The sequence below is a fragment of the Pongo pygmaeus genome, chromosome 15 (assembly GCF_028885625.2).
Source record: "Pongo pygmaeus isolate AG05252 chromosome 15, NHGRI_mPonPyg2-v2.0_pri, whole genome shotgun sequence".
Lineage (NCBI taxonomy): Eukaryota > Metazoa > Chordata > Mammalia > Primates > Hominidae > Pongo > Pongo pygmaeus.
This window is the reverse complement of record NC_072388.2, coordinates 70,306,413-70,334,166: the sequence shown is the minus strand read 5'-3', so window position 1 is coordinate 70,334,166 and position 27,754 is coordinate 70,306,413. Positions and strand designations below refer to the sequence as shown.

Here is a 27,754-nt window from a genome sequence, read left to right as displayed (position 1 = left end):
TAACTGAGGAAAGTAACATAAAGAAAAATGTTTTAGAGCACAAACAAAAAAGCTACATTTCAGGACAGGTATGTTTCTTTCTGTTTTCTAGAACCTATCAAAACTAAATGCTGATTGTAAAACATGATAAAGTTTAATATAACTGCAGAGTTGAACAAACAGACGAACAACAGAGAAAAATATGTCATACAATTAAATCAGACAGCTTTTAAGTAACACTAAAAAAAAAGCAGCCTTTTTATTTTATATTTATCCAAAAAAGAATAAAGAAAGTAAAAGAGAGGTATTCAGAATCCCATAACTTGGAGGCAATGTTCAAGGAAAATTACTAAAACCAGCCAAGTCGGTGTAACTTGAGAAGAACACCCTTGGAAACTACAGCACAAAATCATCTTGGAAAAACATCAGTTTTAGTGACTCTTTGGGCATTTGAGCTGATTAACAGTAATCTGAACAAACTACTTAGTGGCTCTGAAATGTTGCTTAAGCTAAACAACAAATCAGAAGATGAATACCCACAAGCAATCAAATTTACTTTTAAAAATACATACTCTTCTCATTTTGCTCAATGACCCCATATCATGCTCACTAAACCTCTTTGGAAGCACTGCTCCTTCGTTGTGGAGGCTGCTGCAGCAAGTGCAACCTGAAAATGGGAGGTACATAAATTTCATTTCCCTAAAGGAAACTACCACTCTACTACTCACTGCGTAATCTGACAAGAATTTAACATTTGTCTTAGAAGCCATCAAGTGATATGCACTCCAATAGAAGCACAGGATCAGGAGGGTAGAAAAGGGGAGCTTCAACTTTTTCCAACATGTTTTAAGACCTGAAGCAAATATGATAAAACATTAAGATCTGATGAAACTGAAGGCATTGTATCATTCCTTATCCTTTCCAGTTTGTTTGAAATATTTTAAAATTAAAAACAGTAATGTTTAATATGTATATATTAACATATATACATATTAACATATATAACATATATTAACATATATATGTATATATTATACAGGTTAATACAACACTCATTCCTCCTAGTATATTTGAATCAATTAAAACACATACATACAATCTCAACATTCCTCCAGCCTTATCTGTGCCACTTGACCACCCAAGGCAGCCACTGCTGACGTGAATACCAAACATTCCCTAAGATTCAATTTGCTCCTTTGCAAAGCATGAATTCATAAAAAGTGCCATATGATAGGATAAAAAAATAAAAAATGCTTTATGTAATGATGCCAAAATAGTCTTAAGTCCCCTGAGATGGTTTATGTGGATGCCTTCAATCCATTTTTAAAGTGAAAATAAGTAGGTTTACTTCTTGAAATGGCACAATTCCAGAACAGATAGTCCTAATCCCCCTGAGAAAAGCACCGGTTCTCAAGGCACCTTACAAAGTATGCCACCTACTTTTCACACCAGAAAAGTCACTTTTGGTATTAAGATGACAAGAAGATATATTAATGGCAAGCTCAGACCTTTAAAATGTGAGTTCTTGGGCTGGGTCTGGTAGCTCAGCTGATGCCTGTAATCTCAGCACTTTGGGAGGTGAAGGCAGGCAGGGAGACTGAGCCCAGGAGTTTGAGATCAGCCTGGGCAACATGGTGAAATCCCAACTCTTAAAAAAAAATACAAAAAATACACTTTGTGAGGCCGAGGCGGGTGGATCACTTGGGGTCAGGAGTTAGATATTAGGCTAGCCAACATGGTGAAACCCCGTCTCTACTAAAAATACAAAAATCAGCCAGGTGTCATGGTACACACCTGTAATCCCAGCTACTCGGGAGGCTGAGGGAGGAGAATCGCTTGAATCCGGGAGGTGGAGGTTGCAGTGAGTCGAGACTGCACCACTGCACTCCAGCCTGGGTGACAGAGCAAGCATCTCAAACAAAATAAATAAATAATAATAATAATAAAAGGTGTGGTGGTTTATACCTGCACCTGTAATCCCAGCACTTTGGGAGCAGAGAAGAGAGGATGGTTTGAGGCCAGGGATTCAAGAACAGCCTAGGCAACATAGCAAGGCCCTATCTCTACAAAATAAAATTCTAAAACCTAGCCAGGTATGGTGGTGTGCACCTGTGGTCCAAGCTACTCAGAAGGCTAAGATGTCAAGATTACTTAAGCCCAGGGGTTCAGGGTTATAGTGAGCTACGATAGTACCACTGCACTCCAGCCTAGGCAACAGAGCAAGACCCTGTTTCAAAAACAACAACAACAACAAAAGTGCATTCTTAACTCTCTTCTCACTGAAAGAACCAGAGCCCACATTTGTATGGTGCTTTTGACTACACAGGCAAAAGGCACTACGTGGAAACTGCTCTCATTTATAGGAAACAGATGGGGTGAATAATAAAAACATCATCAACTGCCTCCCTCTTCCCTTCACTAGAATTTAAGAAACATTCGGTTAGTGACAAAACAAAAACTTGAAAAGCAGAAGTTCACAGCTGAAACAGGACTTGAATATGCATCAAGGAACATGTTATGAGCATCATAGTGGTCAGTCCTAAATGACATGATTTCAGCTGTACATTTCCTTATTCTCAAAAATAAGTGCTAAACTTACTTGCCACTCCTCAATGAAAGCTGAGATCTATCTCCACCCTCACCAGCCAAACAGATTAGATTTTAATTAAAGTGCAATTATTACTTTATTTAAGATTATGTATTTACTTTAATTCAAACACTTATGAAACATCTATTGGGTATAAGGTTCTGCGCAAAAAGCTGTGGAGCTCCAAACATCATGATGATCTTGAACTTCCTTTTGAAAAGTTCACAACCTAATTCACAGAGAAGGATATGTAAAAGCAGCAAGGACACAAAGTGTAAATAGGTACCACTTCAAGGACAGCAAAAGACCACGAAGTTCTACTTTGTCCTTACTATCCATCTGGTGTCTGTCATCTAGCTTTGGCCTCACCCTTCAGAAAGCCAGGGAACTCAGGTGCCTACTTCTACATCATTTCTGGCATCCATGAACTTGTGTGCTATCAATCATTACGAGATTACTAAGATGATCATCAAATCTCAGCATCCCAAGAGTGTCAGTCACACAAGGCGTGTCACTCGGAGTCACTGCTCATGTGTAACTATCCACTTTTAAATACAGGGAATACATTAATCTGAATGAAACTTGGAGGACTTGTAATTCTATCAGGTAGTTTAAGTGAGGATGGTATTTATTAATGTAAAAGAAAATGCTACAATTCATTTTCACTCAGACCCAAAGTATCAACATTCACTAGGTGAATTGCTGTTGACAAAAAATATTGCCATGATTGTAGTGAAAACATAATCTTATGCATAAAAATAGTTCAGAACTTTCAAGTAATACCTGGAACATAATAACCTTTGAAAATTAGTCTAAAGAAATGCAATTAAATTTTGGTTATTTATGCTAACACGGTGAAACCCCGTCTCTACTAAAAATACAAAAAATTAGCCGGGTGCGGCGGCAGGCACCTGTAGTCTCAGCCACTCGGGAGGCTGAGGCAGGAGAATGGCGTGAACCCGGGAGGCAGAGGTTGCAGTGAGCAGAGACAGCGCCACTGCAGTCTGGCCTGAGCAAAAGAGCGAGACTCCGTCTCAAAAAAAATATATATATTTTTTTTGGTTATTTAATTCCAGTTAGGCCATCAACCTTTCAAGAAAAAAAGAAACTCTATGTGAGAATTTGTCACATCTTATAAAGGTCAATTAAAAGAAGAATACAAACTTTGCCACCTAAGATACTAAAAATGCCTCACTGTGTACTTACATAAGATGTACAAACAAGATGAAATAGTGGCTTTTATGATTAAAAGGCTGCCTGAACAAAAGAAAGTCTGAATACTTGGCAAATAATACTAACAAAGCACTACTCCACTAACAACCAAACTGCAAAGAAAATAATTCATTTGCTGGAAGCAACTAGAAAGGCAAGGAGAGAGACTGAGGCATTGGCACTGGAAGGCTGGAAGGATTCCAGGAAGTTTTTAAATGACCTGCTCAGGAGCTTAACTTAGCCTGCAGGCAGTGAGCAGCTACCGGAAGGTTTATTAGAAATTGTCACAATCAAAACCATATGTGCCTGTATGTGCGCACACACACACACACACACACACACACACATTCCCCGCCCACCCCCCAAAAAAATTTCAATAGTATTGTGAAAGACAGCCTGAAAGAGGAAAAATACTGAATAAAGAAATACTAGTAATAAGATACTACTATATATATAAAGAAATACTAGTAATAAGATTGCTGCAATTTTTGAGGTGAGACATGACTGGGATCTGAACTGGGGTAGTGGGAATAAAGAAAGAAATGAATGTAAGAGAGACTTAAGAGAGAAAACTGACAACACACGGAAAACAATTATATGTCATGATGGAGGAAAAATCGGACCAAAGTCAACTAAAATCCTTGGCTTGAAGGACTGGAGAAGATGGCTATACTGTTGTCCAAAGAAAGAAACTGCACCATCATAAAATAAATACACTATTCTCAAAAACAGTATTTCTATCAAGATTACAATTGACTGACCTTTGAAGTTATTAATAGTTATCTTCAACAGTCAGAATCATCCATTAGCCACACAGAGGCCAGTCCTAGAAAGAGACTCAGCTCCAAATGGGCATTTTGAAATTTGTCCATTTAGTTTACCTTAAAAAACGTCAGTAAATAATTTAAATTTATCAAAAAATATAAGATATTCTACAGAAGAAACATTCCACAAATGGAACTCAAGATTCTCCATAATGAATAGCATTTCCTCAATGAATTTTATAATAGAATCTAATTTTAATGCTCTTGTTAATGAGTTTTAGCATTAACTGATTACATGGCATTTTTAAATATAGTAAACCTTTTTAAATGACACATATAGCATAATATAACATATGATAAACTACTAACAACGCTACTCAAAACAACATAAAATTATAGATACACAATGTAATTAGGGTGAATGCCTAAGAGCAAAAAAAAATTTTTACCAAAAAATTGTATCAGTTTTACCATACCACCTTCTTAATATTCAACCTCAGATAACTGACCACTTGGACCAAACTGCTTTGCAGGACATGCTCGTTTCTAAAGATTAACAGACTGATCTTGAACTGAGAAAAAACACACAAACCCAAGTCAACAAGTCAAAGTACAAGGGTAAATGAACAAACAGGGGACAATAGTTGGCCAGGAGCATAAAAATTAGGTAAAAATAAGTGAGGCAAAAGAAACTAATATATTTTGAAGGTCTGCTAAAAGTTTGGCACTGGGCTGAGAAACCCAAGTGAACTGATTTCAGAACCCAGACACTCCCCTCTTCCCCAAAATCACTATATAATAAGTCTTTAGATAATTGGGTATAAACTTCAAGAGGGCAGAGAAGGCTTGGTAACCAGCATATTTACGGGATCTAGAACAGCACCTGGCACAGAATAAGTCCTCAATAAATATCTACTAGATGCATGCATAAATGGGTAAGTGGCTAGATGGGTGAAGGATTTTTTTTTTTTTTAAATGATCTGGACCATGCATACAGAAGGAGATCCTGACACCTTAAGCAAGAGACGACAACAAATATTCTCCAAGCTACTATGTTCCCTTCTCTAAGGAGCACAGGACATCACAGTGGAATGTAAAAGGCATGAGCTCCATCATCAGACCTGGATGGGAAGCCAAGTTTCAGACTTACCCTTACTTTGTCCCTGGGCAAGTTACTACTCGGTGGCTGAAATATGTAGACTAATTCCTTAATCTTGAAGTTGTAAAAAGCCTTAACTAAAATAACATATATAGAGTTTCTAGCAAGTACCTGGCGCATAGTTTTCATACTTAATAAATGTAAATCCCTCCATATACTGGGCCAAGGGAAACAACACTGGTGCTGACACAGTCCTGGTCTTCAAGCCCACAAGAGGAGTCTCAGTGAAAGGAATCCTAGTGTGGTCTACAGCAGGACCAGCTCTTGAGTTTTCAAGAGACAGGATCTTGCTCTGCCACCCAGGCTGGAGCAAAGCAGTGCAATCATAACTCACTGCGGCCTCAAACTCCTGGACTCAAGTGATCCTCGCACCTCAGCCTCCCCAGTAGCTGGGACTACAGGCAAGCCCTACTGCCCCCAGCTAATTGTTTTTTATCTTTTGTAGAGACAGGGTCTTGCTATGTTGCCCTGGCTGGTCTGACACTTCTGGCCTCAAATGATCCTCCTACCTCAGCCTCCCAAAATGCTAGGATTTACAGACATGGCCACCACACTCAGGCTTTGAGTCATTTTTAACCATCAATCCCAAAGCCTCACTCATCATATTATGTTAGCAGCATAAACAGTCATAGTATGAGCCTATGTACAACTCAAAAAGGAAACTGGACTCTGCCAGTCCAGTGAAACGCAAAACAAAACAACACATGCTCTGTGGCTGACAATTGCACACTTGCCAAAATTATGCATATTTTTCTTCGTTATTATGTCAAAGCTTCTTTCTTGAAAGTATCTGAAGTGTATTTTGCAGATCTGATGAAATTATGAATCATTACAAACTCTTTTTAAGAAAAATTTCCTAAGGGCCCTCTCCAAACTAAGAGACCAAAATAACTGCACATTTGGCTATAATTATGCCTTTATACATTTTCTCTTTCTTATTTCAATTGCATCATATTATATAATGCAGCCCCATTATTAAACATGACAATAACACCCAAATTTTTTATCCATAATTGAAATGATGAAAATAATTTTTTAACAAGCTCTAATATAGCTTCTTCTTTTGAGTTAGTATTAAAATGAATCATACAAATTATTTTAACTATCCTTCTCCTTACTGCTTATCCATCAGGTGAAGTCAGTAGCAGGTCACCTTAAGTTTATCTTAACTTTAGATGGTACCTTGGGCACATTATTCAACTACAAACTTCAGGAGTATCTACAATGCTTTTTGCAATAGGAATCCACATCACTTAATTCAAACATGATTCCAGATCACTAAACTCAAATACACAGTTAAACAGTTTGTTTTTGGATGAGGTCATTTTATTCACTGCTGATTTTAAATAAACATTATTACAATGGATGTATATAGCAGGAGAGGCTGGAGAATAGGTGAAAAGGTCTGAACAGAGGAAGACGGTCACACCAGAGACATTTCTCAAGCAAGATAGTTCTCTCTTATGAACAAGATCTGAGTATCATTCATGAAGTCTAGAGAATAATACATAAATGCAACAGGAGATGAATGACATAATATTCTGGTAACTTCAAACCATTTTACAAACCATTTTCTAGCTACAAAATAATAGTAATAGAGGCTTCCAGTTAATGAATGGACATTTGGAAATTAATGCTGTATAATTAAGTGGTGAATGGAGAAATTTAAACTATTTAAGGTAATAGGGGAGGCACACCCTATTTTGATTAGAATCAGCCAGAAGCTATGGGAGAAAGGATGAGTGCCCAGTAGAACAACTCTCTGAAGAGATCTAGGCTGATATGCTGGCAGGGGATAAAGAAGAAAATGTGGGTAGCAAGTCAACACCTTCCTCCGCCCTTGCTGGCTTTGATAGCGCATACTTCCCAGAAGCTTTCTGAAGATAACGATGCTGCCCTAGCAATCTAGCCAGCTAGGAACAGGGTTTGCTTATTCTACTATCAAATACTTGTCTGCCTGAAAATTTACCTCTCATTGCTTGTTAACAAGTGACTTTCTAGTAGACATCAATACTCTAAAACTTCTGTTTAAGCATATCAGATTTTCCAGGATCTGATCAGCCCTGGATAACCAGACCACTGGTGTTACTCAACTACAAAGCTATTATTTTTTATTTTTTTAGAGATGGGGTCTTACTGTATCACCCAGGCTTGAATGCAGTAGCATGATCATGGCTCACTGCAATCTTGACCTCACAGACTCAAGTGATCCTCCCATCTCTGCCTCCCAAGTAGCTGAGACTTCAGGTATATGCCACCAATCCTGGCTAAAGTTTTTTCTGGTCGGGTGTGGGGAAGATAGAGACTGGGTTTTGCTATGTTGCCCAAGCTGGTCTTGAACTTCTGGCCTCATCTGATCCTCCTGCCTCAGCCTCCCAAAGTGCTGGGATTACAGACATGAGCCTCCACGCCCAGCCACAAAGCTATTACTAAATCAAGTCCTGCTAGCATGAGTGTGGTCCAATAGGATTTTACAAATCGGCTTTGGCAAACTATGAGCTCCACAACATATCAGAAGACAATCTGTTCTTTAATTGTCCACAGTGTACACCCAATTTAATTTGGAACATTTCTTACCAGATTTCCTGCACTTTCAAATGCATATTAATATCATCTTTCTTTACACAATTACTTATTTTAAATTTTCCTTAGCCTCATTTTACCCTTTTTTAGACCTAAGATGTGTTTATTATTGAAAATATTATAATAACTTGACAATTTTTAAGGAGTACTATTAAAAGAAGGTAATCCAAAATACAACGTGGTCTTGCTAGAAACTAGGAATGCCCCTCCATATATTGATATCCTATTGGAATATTTAATAAGGGAGTCAAGAGAAGTACACTCTTACAAACTTCAAAGGTTTAAATCAACCAATCGGTAAGTTCAACTATGTATTTATTATATCTCATGATGTTAAATTCCAAAGCCACAGCCACAATAAAGTATCAATATGGTAAGGCAAGTGAGAATTATATTCATTCACTAAAAAATTACTGAATGCCCAGAATGGGCCATTTATTGAGAGCTTTCAGGCACTGAAAAGTTAAACAGGATACATAGTCCCTGTATTCAAGGATTTTATGGTCTAGGGGAGTAAGCTAAATAAAAAGTTTCGGCCAGGCGCGGTGGCTCACGCCTGCACTTTGGGAGGCCGAGGCGGGCAGATCACGAGGTCAGGAGATCGAGACCATCCTGGTTAACACAGTGAAACTCCGTCTCTACTAAAAAAAAAATACAAAAAATTAGCCGGGCGTGGTGGCAGGCGCCTGTAGTCCCAGCTACTCGAGAGGCTGAGGCAGGAGAATGGTGTGAAGCCAGGAGGCGGGGCTTGCAGTGAGCCGAGATTGCGCCACTGCACTCCAGCCTGGGTGACAGAGCAAGACTCCGTCTCAAAAAAAAAAGTTTCAATAGTACTGTAACAGAGGTAAGTGTTATGAAGTAACCAACTCGAGTAAAGCAGAAAAACTCTACAGATGTTAACTTTTAAGCTAGTCCTGAGAGGAAAATAAGAATGTATTCAGCAAATCAGAGGAATGTTTAAGGAGAAGAAACAGCAAGGGCACTGAAAGGCAAGAAATCACATTATGCAAGGACTTCACTACCACTAGAACAAACAAGGCTCAGTGACAGGTGAGTGAGAAGAAAGAGATCAACAGGGAAGGCAGAAGCCACATCCAGAGGGCCTCTGCCATATTAAGGCACTCAGCTTCCATCCTACAGATTATGGGGAACTCCTGAAGCATCTGCCTGCACCAGAGCATGTCTGTCCTCAGAAGATAATGGGTATTGGGAGTTGTAGCTTTCCTGCACTTCCCAAGCCTCTCTGGCTTCCTCTTGCTTGGACAGTTGAGACTTGAGGGCAGGGAGAATGAGTGGATACTCTTCCTCCAAATCTAAATGGACATAGGCTGAAAATCATCCTCAGTGTCCTCTTCTACCCACCTGATGCTGAATGGTTTCAGATAATCTTTAACAGCGTGGAATCTTAGAATGGAAAGAGAAGCAGTACAGCAGTCTACTTCTCACCTCTGCAAGAATCTGCTCAATACACCTTGATCTACTGCTACACACTGGACAACGACAATGTCCTCCCTGTGCCTTCTTTCCTCAGAATCACTTGCTACAGTCCTCCCAACCTGGCATCACTTGAATTCCTGTCTGAAACTGTCTCCCTCTCGCCTTAAATGTACTCTCCTTAGAGAGTCACTCTTTAGAATGTACTCTAGTTGGTCAGAAGAAGACAAAAAGAACCCCCATGTTCTCTAATCATGGTAGAGTATCATAGGCACATTAAGTTCTCGGAGCAGAACATGCTATTTCTTGGCTAGCACTGACCTTTACAGAAGTACAGGACCTGGATCATTTTAAATCTGTTGTCAAATAAAACACCTAATCCTTGTTCATATGAACTGTTCTCACAGGCAGCATTTACTTGTCCTTCAAATCACGTATCACAGTTATAATTTAACATTTATATGTGTGATTATTTAAGTAATGTCTACATTCCCAGCCTATAGACTAAGAATACTGAATGCGGCTGGGCGCGGTGTCTCATGCCTGTAATCCCAGCACTTTGGGAGGCCGAGGCGGGCGGATCACGAGGTCAAGAGATCGAGACCATCCTGGCTAACATGGTGAAACCCCATCTCTACTAAAAACACAAAAAATTAGCCGGGCGTGTGGCGGGCGCCTGTAGTCCCAGCTACTCGGGAGGCTGAGGCAGGAGAATGGCATGAACCTGGGAGGCAGAGCTTGCAGTGAGCCAAGATCAGGCCACTGCACTCCAGCCTGGGCAACAGAGCAAGACTCTGTCTCAAAAAAAAAAAAAGAGATACTGAATACAGGCACAAAACTAATTTTTGTTGGCTTTTTTTTTTTTTCCCCCAATTTCCTTTCCATTGTCATTGTCCTGTGAAGTCTTAGTATAGTGTCTATTCCTAAGGAAGGGTTCAATAAATGTCAGATGAAGAATTAGACACACATATTTAAAAATTACATGAAGCAAGATATATTGTCACCGCAGCAACAAAATCAACATTCTATAGAAGGCCAGTGGAGATTTTTTTCACTTCCTCTGTGGAGAAAAGGTGTTGTGGAGGAAGGGACACGCAAGCAGATTCCTGAATGGTGGGGTTTTTGTTTTTGCTTTTGTTTTTTTGAGATGGGATCTCATTCTGTCACCCAGGCTGGAGGGTAGTGGTGCGATCTTAGCTCACTGCAACCTCCATCTCCCGGGCTCCAGTGATCCTCCCATTCCTGCCTCCCAAGTAGCTGGAACCACAGGCACATGCCACCATGCACGGCTAATTTTTTTTTTCTTCTTTTTTTGGTAGAGACAGGGCTTCACCATGTTGTCCAGGCTCTGGTCTCAAACTCCTGAGCTCAAATGATCCACCTCCCTTGGCCTCCCAAAGTGCTGGGATTATGAATGGTGTTTTAAATAACATTGAAACTAAAGAAAAATATTTGGGCACCAAAACAACCAATAAAAACCGTGTTTTTGAAGAATAGCTATGTACATGGGAAAATGCTCATAATATTAAGTTCATAAACACGATACAAGAGTATGGCTGCCTCTCCCTCCAAAAAACCCTGAAAGGAAATAGTTTGAATATTAATAGCAGTTGCTGCTGAGTTGTGGGATTACTGGTGATTTTTATTTTCTTCTTCATGCTTTATTGTACTTTCCAATTTTTCTATAATAAAGATTTTTATAATCAGAGGGGAAAATATTTGGATTGCTTAACTCATTTAGGATGAAACAGCCGTATCATTTTAAGTCTTTAGGTTTTATCAAACAGGTTTCTGGACCATTTTTTCACTGTCATACTTTATTTGAATGGTATAAGCATAAGGAATGCTGGATAAGAAATTTCAGTCCCAAAGAAAATTACAAATTATCATCCTACCCCAATCTTCATAAATTGCATTTACTCTCTAATCTCCTTTTTGGAAAGATGGAAATCTTGACAACATGTGACAAAGGACTTATGTTTACAGGTAATACTAGAAAATCAGAAACCAGTACCAGCGAATGCACTTGTCTGGTGAATATTAACTGTTCCCTTTCCCACTCTCCTCCGAGCCCTTCAGATGATGAAACACAGCACCACACTGACAGTCAGCATGTCAGACCGAGGAAAGGGTGGGCTCCTGACGACGAGTCTCTATTAAATGTGAGGAACACAAAGACCTATTACCTACATTGCTACACACTTTAGTCCAATTGATTAAAAAGTTGAGAAGTATGCCACAAAACACTGCCTATTACCAAAGAAATGAAGAAAAATACACTCAATATTCCTAAACATGAAACATCTCACTTGTCCCCTGCAATCTATAGGAAATCTGAAATGGGAGATTAAAGTGCCCTTCTATGTCTAAGACTACACAAAATATAAAAAACAGTAGTGGAAAAAACTACCACTTTAAGTAGATGTCAGATTTCCTACAAATGGTACTATCTTAGAAATCCAAATAGAAGTAAAAGATTTTCTGAGCAATGATCATCAATCATGTATCTTCCTTAACTAGTCAAAGGTGGCAAAAGGGAAACATAGAAACTATGAAGGAATGCACAGTTTCCAGTTAGTTAAATCTATTACCCACTGAGCCATCTAGACAGATGCCTTGTACAACTTATTTTTCTTTCCTCTTAAAAGCCCTAAGCTTTGACCCACTGGTCCTTCTTCCCTCCAGTTACAACTATCTACCCATCTCCTAGGGGTCTGTTTCCCTCAGGACTTCCTGCAGAGGAACCAGCCCTATCTCACCCTTTATCAAGTCTTCCTATCTTTGAAACAATCAGACAAATCTTTGGTGATTCATCAGAAATCAATTCTAATAAACAGGTCAGGCACGGTGGCTCATGCCTGTAATCCCAGCACTTTGAGAGGTTGAGCTAGAAGGAATGTTTGAGCCTAGGAGTTCGAGACCAGCCTGGGCAACATAGCAAGACCCTATCTCTACCAAACAACAACAAAAACTAAAAACCTATTTATATAGGTAAGGTAGTAAAAAATACGTATGACACACTATGACTACAGAATCAAGAAACCTCACTACAGAATCAAGAAACCTCAGAAAGCTCTTCAATGAAGAATTTGAATCCTGGCTAAAATGTAGGTAGCACTAGGGAGGGTTTTGATTTAAAAACAAATAAATCTGGCCAGCTTTAAGATCCTAAAGCTCCACAGATGATTCTGATGTTCAGCCAGGGCTGAGAACCACTTTCAGAGACTTTCAGACTGTCACTCATGTAATCGTGTATTTAAGCTTCTACCATCTTCTGCAGGAAATATCTTTAGCCTCTCATTCTCTCTATCCATGCGGATCCTAAGTTATCCTATTAAAAAAGAAGAGCACATGTGACGTGTGGGCCAACAAAGTGCCTCTAGAGTCTGGAATTTGACACAGAAAGGGTAAGCTTCAATTATGTTAAAATCTCAGGTGCATTCATAGCATTTCCCCAGGCTATGAAAAGAAAAGCTAAAGTATGTGTAGAAGCTATGCACTCTTAAATCCTTAATGTACACAGTAGATAATAATATTCGTGTGATTTTGTAGATAATTCCTTGTGAATGATCTCCCAAATACGTAAGATAAATTAGACTTAACTTCTTTGTTTGTAGCTTGGGTTAATTAAAGTCTAGGTGGTAGATTCTGCTTTGACAAAAACCTGCGTCTGTATCTTTTATTGAATAATTTTTGCATTACTTTTTCACACTTGTGGTACATTATCCTAAAATGAACAATAATGAACAAAGTATTTTGCAGTATCTACTGACTTAGGGAAAATTAAAAATCATATTTTAGGCCTTCTCAATAAATGCCATTTTCTGCACACTAGAGTCATTTCTCACAAATTCAAATATTTGAACACCTTGTATGAAGTATGTGCTGTGCACTGATATCTCAGTTAACAACACACCTTGCTCTGCAGAGTGATCTGTCTTGGCTTTTATCCAAAAGGAAGATGAAATGCAATGTCTTCGTATCATACCGATACTCTAGAAATTAACTTGGATTCATCGTTAGCATAACAAATTGAATCATACCAAAAGCATCTGCCTTAGGTTTTTATTTAAATGTTAAGCACAGTAAAACCAACCATTTTAATGGCTCAAGAAACAAGAAATCCAATAACTTCAGCAACGAAGGGTTACGATGCTGGTTAAGTAGTTTCCTCTATATAAAAGACAATTCTCCACGTGTAGAACAGAAACCGTAACACATTCCTGCTAGAGAACAACTTCTGCAGAGGTGAAATGGTTATCTAGAAGAATAGTTTGAAACATATGTATGCATACCTTTTCATAAAGTCTTTTTATTTAACAAATTTTTATGTGCCTTCTGTTATTCAGACAGCCTGTGTTAACACCTACAGAAGCCACACACACACCTTTCTTGGCTACAGTAATCATGTCTTTGATTACTGAATTAAAGACAAACTTTAAGATGTGACCTTTAGCTATTTTTTTCTTTTGTTCCTTAGACAGGGTGGCATGATCATAGCTCACTGCAGCCTTGAACTCCTGTGCTCAAGGGATCCTCCCACCTCAGCCTTCTGAGGAGATGGGACTACAGGCACGTACCAGCACACCTGGCCTAGTCAATTATTTTTAAATAGTTCTATATTAACAATATTTACTCAGTCTTTTTTTTTTTTTTTTTTTTTGAGACAGAATTTCACTCTTGTTGCCCAGGCTGGAGTGCAATGGCGCGATCTCAGCTCACTGCAACCTCCGCCTCCCTGGTTCAAGCAATTCTTCTGCCTCAGCCTCCCGAGTAGCTGGGATTACAGGCATGCGCCACCATGCCCAGCTAATTTTGTAATTTTAATAGAGACAGGGTTTCTCCATGTTGGTCAGGCCGGTCTCAAACTCCTGACCTCAGGTGATCCGCCTGCCTCGGCCTCCCAAAGTGCTGGGATTACAGGCGTGAGCCACTGCGCCCGGCCACAGTCTTTCTTTTAATATCTATCCGTAACTAAGGGCCAGCTACTGTTCATAGGGAAGATTTTTAACACAAACCAATGAGAAAATTCACAGTAACGAGAAGAAAGTACTCAAGTTTGGATACTGGTTAAACCTTACACAGCCTCAGCAGATCAACTTGGTCTGTCTAAATCAATGGTACTGAAGGTATGTATTAATGAGATAATACATTTGAAAATGATTTTAAACTAAAAATAAAAGGATCATTCAGTTATCTTCTAGTCAAGAGCTGCCAGGACACACCAAAACAAGTAAAACAGTGTTCATCTGTTTATTCATCTTTGAAATGTTACCATTTTCTTCTTCCCTTCCCTTTCCTTCTCCCTTTGTTTCTTCCTTTCTTCATTTTACAGATATTTACTGTGCATCTACCATATACCAGATATAGTCACTGTGATGGTTAATATTCAGTGTCAACTTGACTGGATTGAAGGATGCAAAGTATTGTTCCTGGGTGTGTCTGTGAAGGTGTTGCCAAAGGAGATTAACACTGGAATCAGTGGACTGGGAAAGGCAGACTCAACCTCAATCTGGGTGGGCACCATCTAATGAGCTGCCAGCACAGCCAGAATAAAAGCAAGCAGAAGAACGTGAAGAAACTAGACTGGCTGAGTCTCCCAGCCTACATCTTTCTCCTGTGCTGGATGTCTCCTGCTCTCGAACACTGGAATCCAAGTTCTTCAGCTTTGGGACTTGGACTGGCTTCCTTGCTCCTCAGCTTACAGACGGTCTATTGTGGGACCTACAAACTCTCCTTTATATATACATCTATCCTATTAGTTCTGTCCCTCTAGAGAATCCTGACTAATATAGTCACCACACTGTCCAATATGATAAGCAGTAGTCACACGTGGCCATTGAGAATTTGAAATGGCACTAGCACAAATTGAGATATACAGTAAGCATAAGATATACACTAGATTCTGAAAACAAAAGAATGTGCAGGCCGGGTACGATGGCACACGCTTGTAATCCCAGCACTTTGGGAGGCTGAGGTGGGCGGATCACGAGGTCAGGAGATCAAGACCATCCTGGACAACATGGCGAAATCCTGCCTCTACTAAAAATACAAAAATTAGCTGGGCGTGGTGGCACATGCCTGTAATCCCAGCTACTCGGGAGGCTGAGGCAGCAGAATCACTTGAACCAGGGAGTCAGAGGTTGCAGTGAGCCGAGATTGCGCCACTGCACTCCAGCCCGGGCAACAGAGCAATACTTGTTTCAAAAAAAAAAAAAAAAAAAAAAAGAATGTAGAAAAGAAAGTCAAGTATCTCTATAATTTTTTATATGCATTATATGTTGAGATAATATTTTACATAAATCAGATGAAATAAAATATATTATTAAAATTAAATTCACTTTTCTTTTTACTTTGTCTTAATGCAACTAGAAATATTTAAATATAATAAAGGCACAGCGTACATCTATTGGATAGAGCTATTCTACACCCTGAGGTTTTATTAGGGAACAAAACCAAGTCCCTACCCTCGAGGAGCTTTTGTTTCAACATCTATAGCACTAAATTCTACAATAATCAGCAGCAAAAACTAAAAACCAGCAACTGTTGTAGAGAAGACTCTGGGATGGAGGCCATACCCACACCTACCTACTTTCCTTTAGTCCTTACTCCACCAAAGGCAGGGCCTATGGTCCCCAGAATAATCAGAGTCAGTAAAATTGTGAGTTATGACCTTGACCATGTTGAGGAAGACTGTCTCTACCCTGTTGGGCACTTCTGAGAACACGACCAATTTTAATCAGAACTTCTGAGCGAGAAAGCTTTTAATCTGGGGCATCAGTAGTTTCAAGGCATCCTTTTTTAGTACTCTGGGTTGTGCCTTAAAAATATTTTAAAAGGTTTCCAACTGTTGAAAGATGTGTCTTAACAATGACACCCTCTCCTGGATTCTAACATTCTCCTTTATTACAAGAGTCCTTTATCGCTGTCCTCTCCACAAGTCCGATTAACCCTGACTCTCCTCAATACCTTTCATTCCCCATATCACAGCCAGAGTGCTTCCAGATAAAGAGCAAAAAGCTGAATTAAACAACACAAGTCCATTACAGCAATGCTGAAAGTCCCTACTGATCTGAAGGAGACAGTCAAAGGAAACGTGGGTCAGGCTGACTACAGAAGACAGGCCAGTTAAATGTGAGATTACTGGCAGTTTTAAGATTTTAGAGAATATCTAAAGAATGAGTTTAATTTAGACCAAATGGGCCCATATTTCAATAGCAGTTTACCACCAAAAAAGGCATGTTAAGTATTTGAATTTCATATTCCATGTGTTAGAAACTTACCTTAAATTCAAACCACAACATGACAAATGTTTTGCTGGCCCATACATCTTTCTGGCTGACTACAAACAAATCAAGGCTTTTGAGAGATTCTCTATGCCATAAAAGGCTCTATCGGGTGTAGCAGAAAAGTCCAGAAGCTCCAGTTTCAAGGCGGGTGGTGTCGTTTCATGTTGAACCCATTCCCGTGCACCACTCATGCTGTTCTCTCGGCTGGGTGTGCCCCTGTACCTTCTGCCAACTCAAATGTTAGGCCTTCAAGGCCAAGCCCCAAACCCAGGCCCCACACAAACCCAGCATAATCTCCCTCCTTCATTCTGAAAGGAACCAATGTATTGAACATAAATCACTTTATCTCTTCCCTAGGGATTTTAAACACCTGCAACTCAGAAAGAAAGCAAAGAAAAAAGTCAGCATGACATCTGAAAATTCATCACCTTCCCTTTCAATCTGTTGGATGTATCTTATCTTTATTCAGCAATAATGCTGTGCCTAACACCAGGGACATGAAAAGGATGTACAGGCAGAATTCAAGTAATTCGCAGTCTGGCTGAGAAAAAAAACAAGCACATAATGACCCTGCCACCTAACAAACCCTATATGAAAAGAACCAGCAAAGTGCCACCTGAGCCCACGGAAAGGCCCGTCCTCCTGAGTGATTGAAAAAGCCCCATAGAATAGGTAATAAACAAGCAAACAAGTTAAGAATAAGTAGAAATTCATAAGGAAAAGTGGGTGATATGGTTTGGATATTCATGCCTTCCAAATCTCCTGTTGAAATGTGTTCCCCAGTGTGGAAGGTGGGGCCTGCTTGGAGGTACTAGATCATGGAGGCGGATCCCTCATGATGGATTAGCACCATCCCCTTGGTAATAAGTGAGTTCTGGCTCAGTTAGTTCACCTGAGATCTGGTTGTTTAAAAGTGTGTGGCACCTCCCCCCTCTGTCTTACCCCCACCACCCCTTCTCCTCCCTCTCCCTTTCATCATGATTGTAAGCTTCCAGAGGCCCTCGCCAGAAGCTGAGTAAATGATTGTGCCATGCTAGTACAGCCTGCAGAACCATGAGCTAATTAAGCCCCTTTTCTTTATAAATTACCCAGTCTTGGATATTTATAGCAATGCAAAAATAAACTAACACAGTGAAGAAGGCATTTCAAAGGCAGTAACGCATGGTATATTAAGAGAAATGAGAGGATGTGCTTAAAACCTTCACACAGAACCATTTTAAAAATATCTTCCAATATATTAAATTATTCATCTGGGCATTTGAGACTCTATATAAATGGAACCCCATCCAGCTTTGCTACATTTACCAAAGTATAACATAGCAAGTAAGAGTGAACTCTCCAGGACCAGTCTAGGGTCAGAGTTTCAAGTTTCTTAACCTCAATTTCTTCATCTGCAAAATGGGATGACAATAATACCTATCTCATAGGGTTACTATGTTATTGTTATGAGGAAATGATAATATAAGAACACTTAAAACAGCACAAGTTAAACATTCAATAAACACTAGCATTATTATCATTTATTTTCCTCACTAGATGATGTAGCAATCTGAAGCTGTTATCCTCAACACATGCCTCAATCTGAAAAACTCTTCATAGGTTCAAGTCCCACCTAGTAAGACACTGCTTAAATACTACCTCCCACATGAAGCCTTCACTCCCTCCATTCATTGGGGAAATCGGTGTTTCTCCATCCTTTAAACTCCCAGAATATTCTGCTGGGCCTCTCTGGGGCACCCATCACTGTATTATGATTATGGTCACTTCTGATTTCCTCGACAAGGCTACAACTCTTTAAGAGCAGAAACTATATCTTACTGATCTTGGTCTTCCCCAGAGAACTGATCTTTCACATATGGGCACTCAATATTTGCTGTTGAACAAATAAAAATACTCTCTCCTTTAATTAAGAACAGACTGGTGCTTTTAAAAGTGCTATAATGTCTATCAAGCGATTCATCCTAATTACAAAAAAAAAAAAAAAAAACCCTTACCAAGGGAGAAACCCTGAGAGCAATTCTACACAGCTCAGTCGTTAGTGACTCCTGCAGAAAAGTCAAGAACAAGATGGTGTTCTTAAAGTGACCGACAACTGCCAAAATGGAGTCACCTTTGGACTGCTACTGGCTAAACGAATCTCTCTCCTTCCTTCTTAAATTCTCTGAACAAGTTCTAATGTAAATTTGTTTAGGCTTTTGCTATCTTTCTGTTATGTATTTACAAAAGGTGGGACAAAGTTTCCATATCACATTCATTGCTTATCCAGATTCTAAAGCCTATTTCATCTGGTTATGTTTTCTACCACCCAAGTAAAGAAAAGCTAGTCTAGAACCACCCCAAACACTTGGCTTATGCAATAATAATGTCAGCATCAAACTGCACAGAACTCTTAGCTTAGCGCCTTTCTCCCTAGTGAAAGCAGAGGGGAAGAGCACCTAATCCAGAAATTACCACTGTCCTCTAACACTATTCTAACTAGACAGCATAATTATTGCTAAGTATTACTTGATTAAAATTCTAAACTTTAATTAGCAGAAAAAAATGTTAACTTGGATTGGCTTCCTCTTACAAGTAGAAACATTCTCACATTTAAGCACACTCAAGGAATTCAAAGACATTCTTCATTTACTATGCAGTACTGATGACTTTTAAAAAGAACCTCAAAAATTTAAACAAAAAAAGAGAAAATAGGATAAAGCAGAACTCAAACAGTACTACCCCGTCTCTAAAATACGTAAATGCAGTTATTTTCATAATATTACAATGGGTATCATGGATTCAAAAAGGAATTAGGCATAGAAAGATAGTAAGGTTATCATACCAGAAATATATTCACAGAGAAGAGGGCACCAAGAAGTAACAACCTGACCAGCACACACAGTCTATCAGAAATATAGAAAATCACCACAATGCAGCTGCCAACAAAGTACCAAAGTAAGTCTGTTCAATTCAATAATAATGTTACTTTATGATAAAGATTATTTTGAATATTTCTAGGACTAAAAGATCATAATGAAAGGGAATTCACTGGAATAGCTTCTAAAACAAGAATCCACCCGATTTTTCAAGCGCTAAAGCTGTTTATACTTTATGTCAACAAATACAAACATTCAGTTACATAACTCTGTTTTCCATTTTTAAACTATTTTTAATATACCCATCACCATTATCACAAAATTAGCAAAATCATTATAAATTTACCTTTTCCTCTATAATCTAGCTTCTTTCAAATATATGAATATGAAGGGCGGGGTGAGGGGGATTCCAAACTCATTAAATAAGTCATATTGGGGCCAGGCGTGGTGACTCATGCCTGTAATCCCAGCACTTTGGGAGGAAAAGGCGGGCGGATCACGAGGTCAGGAGATCGAGACCATCCTGGCTAACACAGTGAAACTCCATCTCTACTGAAAATACAAAAAATTAGCCGGGCACCGTGGTGGGTGCCTGTAATCCCAGCTACTCGGAAGGCTGAGGCAGGAGAATCACTTGAACCCGGGAGGCGGAGGTTGCAGTGAGCCGAGATCACGCCACTGGACTCCAGTCCAGGCGACAGTGCCAGACTCCGTCTCAAAAAAAAAATAAAAATAAAATAAGTCATATCAATGAATGTCTTACATTTTGTCCAAATGCCAATTGCACTATGGGGGTAATAGTCAATTATTAATATTCCTTTTTTCCTTCATTTCTTCCCATTAAGGGTGGGAAACTTCTACTTTTCCTCACTTGTGAAATATGCTTTCAGAGGCTTACATGGGCAGCATATAAGTGTTGCTAAGCTGCTAGTACTTGGATCTTTGGTCTTCAAGTGCATGGATTTTATACTCAAACATGACAATAACTACGTAAGTATTATGATGATTAAGAGATCAGACAGGGTTGGATCTAAAAGGCCTGAAAAATAGATATTGTATCCCTACTCTACTTGGAATCATTTCCCTGCTTCCCAAGGCTAAGAGCTATGGCTCTCTATCAAGGCCTACCAACCCTGACATTGCATAGATTTTAGATTTCTTCTACCCTGCTATCCAAAAAACTTAACAGTCCTGTATCCTATTCTCTTAAAGTCTTGTTCTCCAGATAAAATCAAATTTTTGTCCAGAGGCCAAAGGCAGATAACATCCCAGGATACAACTTCTTCAGTAACAACGGGCAATTAACAGGAATCTTTGGAATGCATCGCAAAGTACCAGACTGAACATGGAGCAATTTAGAGGCCTGTAAGTTCTTGAGCATTTAAGTACCACATTTGGGCAGCTGTCTACCTTCATGCAGGACTGTATCTGGGATATAAAGAAGTTCTAAGACCAGTGTCATTTTACAAAGCATGGGACAAGTTTTACACCACAAAGGATATTCAACTAAAAGTTATCTACAAGAAGCATTCAATTATCAAAGGACATAAACACAAATAATTTAATTCCTAACTATCCAAAAGTATGTTAATTATTCCATACACAATTTTACCCACATTAGGTATGTTTTTAAACCCTTTTCTGTCTATTACCTTACAAGTAAGATACCCTTAACGACTGTGAAGTTTACATTTCTGGATGAAGAAACTAGCAGTATATTTACATGACTTAGATTAAAATGGCAACTCTGTGACTTTCAAATCCTAGGTCAAAGAAACCTGTATTCTATATAATAGGTCTTCTTTTCAAAAAGAAGGCACTTGAAAGAATATGGCAATAACAAATTATCAAAACACAAAAAATTGCTAATCATTTACAAGAACATTTTATGTGATAGCCCCATAACAAAAAAAAGACAGTATTAAAATTGTAAAATGGAAAATGTATAAAATACTGCTCAATGCCTACCAAACGAAGCACAAAGAAAGTAAACAACACTAATACTTTCTAATGTAAACGAAATCTACAGCAAGAAATACATTAGTTTTCAAATCACTGAAATAGACACCATACGCGCGCGCACACACATGCACTTTTTTCCTTACATGGCAAAAGATAACACTGAATTACTGTTTTATATTTTAAAGATCAGGTTAACAACAATGTATGTCAATTAAAAGCCTTACTGTGCCAGGTGCAGTGGCTCACGCCTATAATCCCAACACTTTGGAAGGCTGAGGTAGGAGACTCGCTTGAGGCCAGTACTGGGCAACATAGCGAGACCACATTTCTTTAAAAAAAAAAAAAAAAAAAATTTAATTAGCCAGGCACGGTGGCCTGCACCTGTAGTCATAGCTACTTGGGAGGGTGAGGTGGGAAGATTGCTTAGGCCCAGGAGTTTGAAGCTGCAGTGAGCAATAATCAGGCCACTGTATTCTAGCCTGAGCAACAGAGTGAGACCCAGTCTCTTACAGAAAAAAAAAAAAAAAAAAGAAGAAAAGAAAGAAAGTCTTAATGTAATGTAAGTAAGTGGATGACGCTTACCTCCATTCCCTCCAGAAACGACAACAAAGAACATGACAGAAAAATATGAAAAAAAGGCAACAGTATATGAGATGTCAACAAAATTCTGACAGATGGAAAACCAACAAATAACTGGCAATTGATTTAGCAAACTGGAGAAAGCTGAAAACAAAGTGTGAGGAAGTCACCAGGAGGAAGCAAACTATTCATGATATAGAACTTCAGAACGGCTAAGAAACTGAGGTACTAAGCGGTGAGGCTGAAAACGAGAAGAACTAGATCAATAAGGGGACTCCCATTGAAATGGCAGGGCCCAAACAGATCATCCAGAGGCAAAGGAATGCCAGCCTCACCACACACTCTAATCAACTTTTAAATAAAGAGTATTACCATCAAGAGTATAATTATGAAAAGCAACATTTCATAATTATAAAGGAGACAATTCATGAAGACATCCAATTATGAATGTATACACATCTCAAAATAAATGAAGCAACAACAGACATATCAATAAAAAAAGGACAATGACAAAATCATCATAGATTTTCAATGTATCACTCAGTAAGTGATAGAACAATTAGACAAAAAAAAAAATCAGGAATGACCTAGAAGATCTGAAAAACACTATCAACCTAATTAACATTCACAGAAAATGTGGCAATTGAAAAAGACACATTCCTTTCAAACGCACATGGTACATTTATCAAGACAGATCATATCATATGGTGGGCTCTCAAAAAAAGGATTGAAATTCCACAAATATTCTCTGACCACAACAGAATTAAATTAGAACTCAATAACAACAGGATATCTAAGAAAATCCCCAATGTATGGAACAACACACCTCCAGAGCTCATAGGTCAAAAATGAAACCAAAAAGGAAATCAGAAAACATATGAACCAAATGGCAACAAATAGAAAACACGTCTTATTTTAAATGCTTAATAAAAGAAAATAAGAAAGATCTACCACAGTTACCTAAGGTTCCACCTTAAGAAACAAGAAAAAGAGCAAACTGAACCCAAAATAGAAAGAAGAAAATAACAGAAAACAGAAGTCACTGAAATGAAAAGAAGACAACAGAAAAAATTAACACAGCCAAAAGCTGAGTCTTTAAAAGTACTATATCAACAAAACCTACAAACTTTTAGTTAGAGTGATCAACAAAAAAAGAGACAACACACAAATCATCAGTATCAGAAATGGAAATACAAAACCAAAAAACCAGAGATCCTATAGACATTTAAGAAGATTATAAGAGAACACAATGTTTAACTATGCCAACAAACTCAACGACTTACATGAAATGGACAAATTTCTTGGAAAATTGACCCTATCAAAAATGACACAAGAAAGAAAAAGTCTAAGTAGCCACATATTTTTTAAAGACATCAAATCTGTTATTTAAAATATTTCGAAAATGGAAATTCTAAGTCCATATGATTTCACTGGCAAATTCTATGAAACATTCAAGAAAAAGATTAAACCAATTCTACATACACTTTTTCAGAAAACAGAAAAGGGATCAAAGCCCAACTCATTTTATAAGGCTAGCATAATGCTGACACTGAACAAAAAATAAAAATCACAGACCATTAACTGAGGCACAAAAATCTTTAACAAAATTTTAGCAAATTAAATCCAATACTATATAAAAAGGTATACCATAGTTTATCACAATAATGCATTTTTGGTTTAACATTTAAAAATCAATCCATGTAATACATCATATTAACAGATTAAAGAAGAAAATGCTCAGGATCAGTCCAATAGACACAGAAAAGGTATCTGACAAAATCCAATAGACATTCATGATAAAAATTCTCCACACACTAGAAGAGTAAAGAACTTTATCAAATAACTGAGGACAAATACAAAAAGCTAAAACTAATTTAATACTTAAAGGCAAAAGACTGAATTATTTTCTCCTGAGAAGAGTAAGGCAAGAATGCTTGATATCACCACTTTCTAGTCAACACTATACTGGAATAAAGCAACAAAAAGAGGCGTAAAGCATAAAGATCAGAAATAAAGAAGTAAAATCTCTTATTTGTGGAACATGATCATTTGTGTAGAAAATTCCAGAATCTAAGAAACAACTACACTATTAGAAGAAATGAATTTAACAAGATTGCAGGATACAAAGCTGATGTAAAAAAAAATCAAGTATATTCTTACTTATTAGCAGCAGACAATAGGAAATAAAAGTTTGCTTTAAATCCCACTCATGGGCAGATGGATATTGGTATATATTAATACTTATATATCTCTTTCCCACCAAAATGGGAAAATAAAGAAAGATGACCACATAGAATCTAGGAAATAGAAGGTCCACCAAAGGAAAAAGCCCAAGAGAATCCCCAAGACGGTGGTAAAAAGAAGTCCCAAAATGGCAGCTCCCCAGAGGGTAGAAAGCAACCAGCTCAGAACCAACAGGACACAGAACCCCGAAAGAGACAGTGCCAAGAGAACCAGAACTGAAGAATTCTCTAATCTGTTTTACCCTTTGAGTTGTTATAGTTCTATAAGAATATTTAGAACAAAATTATTGTTTGATAAATAGAAAGCTAAGCAAATAAAATGGTCTGTCTCTATTGGAGAAAAGGTTGGAGAAATAAATTATGATCACTGAAAACTCTGTGGCCACTGTCATCAACATTCAAATGATAATACTGTAAATACTGAATGATGGCTTGACCAAAACTTAGGTAAAATTATCATTGAGAGGATGGGGAAAGGGAAGTAGGAGGAGCCAAATCCTTATCTTGTATAGGAAGAAGTCAAAATGTAATGTTTGCAATTAAAAACTACAGGCTATAGGAGTGAAAATATATTATTTAGATATATGGCACTGAATGCCACTAGAAACAGCAAAAAAAAAAAAAAAAAAAAAAAAAAAAAAACTTTCGAAACGGTTGCCTCAGAGAGAGAAGCAGGAAGCATACAGCATAGGAATTTTTCTTTCCAAGCCTTGTATTACTATTTATTTACAATTTAAACTAGGCATGACCACTTTACTAAAAGTAAAAATTAAAAATAATATACTTTAGATTTCTGTGAAAACTTTGTTTAAATGTAAACTTCATACCACATTGTCAGTTTCTGTCCTAATAAAACTATAGATTTATAAAAAATAATAATAAATACTATAAATAAAAATCTCTAGCGTGCAACCTTGAAGGCTCTATCAAGAAAATACTTTTAACTGAATACGGTTTCTCCAAATGAGTTTACCGACAAAATTAGTTGGAATAAAACATGTAAGAGTATATAAATAATTACAAAAAATTAAAACTCTTATAAATTGAAGAATGAATCGTTCAATAAAAGCATTTATTAAAAGACTACAAAAACAGTCCTATATCAAATATCTCCTGTTTCCTGATAAATACTGCAAACGGCAGTTAAGTAAAAAAATTTTGTCAAAAATACTGACAGCATTCTAAAGAATATACAATATGCCCATGGGATCTTCTAAACATGATCACAGGCATTCTATTTCAGTTCTTTGGCTGTCTGCAGTAACACGAAGTACTTTCAAATACTACACAAGAGCTCCAAAGACCACTTCCTTGCGTTCATAGCAGAGCTGCCCTGAATGGACACTTCACCAGTCATTTAAAACAGAATGACTCTAAACTCCACTCCAGCCAGTGTGCAGAGGGTGAACTGAGTCTAAGGATTTTTTTTTAACTTTTTGTAGGGACATTTCATTATGTTGCCCTGGCTGGTCTTGAACTCCTGGCCTCAAGCAATCCTCCTGCCTCAGCCTCCCAAAGTGCTAGGATTACAGGCATGAGCCACTGAGCCCAACCAGGGTTTCATTTTAAATAGCTTTCAAATCACAAAGGTATCAGGAAGGAAGAAGAGAGGAGAAAAAATATAACATTTTGAAAAGTATATACATTTTTAAATACTGGTAACTTTTTTTTTTTTTTTTTTTGGAGACAGAGTCTCACTCTGTCACCCAAGGTGGAGTCCAGTGATGTGATCTCAGCTCACTGCAACCTCTGCCTCCTGGGTTCAAGCAATTTTCCTGCCTCAGCCTCCTGGGTTCAAGCAATTCTCCCACCTCAGCCTCCCAGGTAGCTGAGATTACAGGCGCCAGCCACCACATCCAGCTAATTTGCTTACATTTTTAGTAGAAGCGGGATTTCACCATGTTGGCCAGGCTAGTGTCAAACTCCTGACCTCAAGTGATCCGCCCACCTCGGCCTCCCAAAGTCCTAGAATTACAGGTGTGAGCTACCGCACCCGTCCAATACTGGTAACTTTTTTTTTTTTTTTTGGAGACGGAGTCTTGCTCTGTCGCACAGGCTGGAGTGCAGTGGCACCATCTCAGCTCACTGCAACCTCCACCTCCCGGGTTCAAGTGATTCTCCTGCCTCAGCCTCCTGAGTAGCTGGGATTACAGGCACATGCCACCACGCCTGGCTAATTTTTTATATTTTTAGTAGACACGGGGTTTCACCATGTTAGCCAGGATGGTCTTGATATCTCCTGACCTCGTGATCCGCCTGTCTCGGCCTCCCAAAGTGCTGGGATTACAGGCGTAAGCCACTGCACCCGGCCCAACACTGGTAACATTTCAACCCACTCCTTTAGATGTTTGGCAGGAGATTATCTGGAAATTCTAAAATACTATCCACAGTTACATCCAATCAGAAACATTTCAATTAAATGAAAAATGTTAATACCCCTAAGAAAACACTCAAGGGAACTCTACAGATGTAGGCTCCATCCTCTGGAGCAATTTCTCACTGAAGATTTATGTGACCCAGGTACTTATTCCTGTGTTTGTAAAGCATAATCTGTGATTATGCAACTGAATATTACAGACACCCCAGGCCATGCTGTGTTTAAAAATAAGTGTTTATGGCTATATCCTGCCAAACAACCATAATACCACTTGACCTCAGTTCAACTACTGCTTGAATGGACTTGTTAGGATTACACTGAAATACAAACGCAAAATGAATACCAGGCCAAGGAATGTGATGTCAATATACTGAAAGAGGAAGAAAAATTCCTTACATAATGCTCCTTAGTCACTAGGACAGAATGTACATGAATATTTAAATTCTACGTACTGAAAATTTAAATGTAGAACACAGACAGAAATAGCGAATTGTAAATTTTGGAAAAAGAAGTAAATTCCTCTAAGAGGAATGTCATCTCAAAAAACAGCTCCTTGTAGATGGCAATAAAGTATAATGTTGTTTCTGAATCTATTCAAGTAAATTAATCTGGATATGGGAGAAAAAGAAGAAATTAAGAATTCTGTTTAAATGTATTGTTTAGAGCAGAATGCCCAAGGTTTTATTTGAATCTATGCATACTGATAGCAACTAAAAGTCATTACCACCCAA

The 27,754-nt window shown here is 38.3% G+C and overlaps 1 protein-coding gene and 1 non-coding gene across 28 annotated transcripts in view; both read right to left on the bottom strand.

The window, feature by feature from the left end:
• Positions 1-27,754, bottom strand: part of SIPA1L1 (signal induced proliferation associated 1 like 1) — a 412,571-nt gene that overhangs the window by 335,162 nt on the left and 49,655 nt on the right. The gene's annotated exons all lie outside the window — the stretch shown is intronic.
• On the bottom strand, positions 3,229-3,299 carry LOC129013432 (small nucleolar RNA SNORD56). Its single transcript, XR_008493909.1, has one exon. It is a non-coding gene; the product is annotated as a small nucleolar RNA SNORD56 (small nucleolar RNA).